We start from the raw sequence: 952 nt of genomic DNA on the forward strand, positions 1-952 counted from the left end.
GAAATATTATCTTTCTATATATATAGAAAGCTAATATGCTAAGTGTCCCTTCCACCATCTGACAGGTTTCTATGATGAGCACTGACCACTAGGGGGCAGATACTCAACGCAGAAGCTGCCGAGCTGCAATGACTTGTCAGCGATGGTTCTTGGGTGACACACCCCAAAACCAGAGAGGAGGGAGCCCGATTCCTCACGTGGCCGTGCAATTCCACCTTTGGCCATGGATCATGTTGTTGCTGGGGCACTGTTGGCCCTGGATCCAGTTTATTGCACACTTGCGTTTGAGTTCCATACCCTGTATGACAGCAACTTTGAAGAGTCCTCTCCAGGACTCTTTGGGAGATGTTGGAGAGCCAGTTTCAGCCCTATCCCTGCAGGCCAGACTGAGGAAGCCCACCTGCCTGAGGGACCCAGCTCACTCTGCAGATGCCAGGGAGGGGACCATGGGAGTTTGGCTCTAGGGCATGTTCAGCATGTCTAGCCCAGTGCTGCCGTGCCAGCCACCTTCTAATTAATTTCCTTTCATATTCACCTTTTCTGAGGAGTAGGATGGGGATATCTTTTTTTTTTTTTTTTTTTTTTTTTTTTTGCAGGGGACGTCACTCTTATATCTGGTCAAATGATACTGTTTTTTAACTGATTGTGAGTAAATATATATTTAAACTGGGTACTCTACAGTTAAAATGATAATTATGAGTCACCCTACCAGTGGTCAGCAAACTGTGGCTCTCGAGCCACATGCGGCTCTTTGGCCCCTTGAGTGTGGTTCTTCCACAAAATACCATGTGCGGGCATGCACGTACAGTGTGATTGAAACTTCGTGGACCATGTGCAGAAGTCAGTATTTTGTGGAAGAGCCACATTCAAGGGGCCAAAGAGCCACATATGTCTCATGAGCTGTGGTTTGCTGACCACTGCCCTAGTCGGTTTGGCTCACTGGATAGAGTGT

The 952-nt window shown here is 47.5% G+C and overlaps 1 long non-coding RNA gene across 1 annotated transcript in view; it reads left to right on the forward strand.

Annotated features, from left to right (window-relative positions):
• Positions 1-522, forward strand: part of LOC107183478 — a 17016-nt gene extending 16494 nt beyond the window's left edge. The window contains exon 3 of the long non-coding RNA XR_001514266.1: positions 430-522. This is a non-coding gene — a long non-coding RNA (uncharacterized LOC107183478). The remainder of the gene's footprint in view (positions 1-429) is intronic.
• The last annotated feature ends 430 nt before the right edge of the window (positions 523-952 follow it).

This window comes from Myotis davidii, unplaced genomic scaffold (assembly GCF_000327345.1).
Source record: "Myotis davidii unplaced genomic scaffold, ASM32734v1 scaffold259, whole genome shotgun sequence".
Taxonomy (NCBI): domain Eukaryota; kingdom Metazoa; phylum Chordata; class Mammalia; order Chiroptera; family Vespertilionidae; genus Myotis; species Myotis davidii.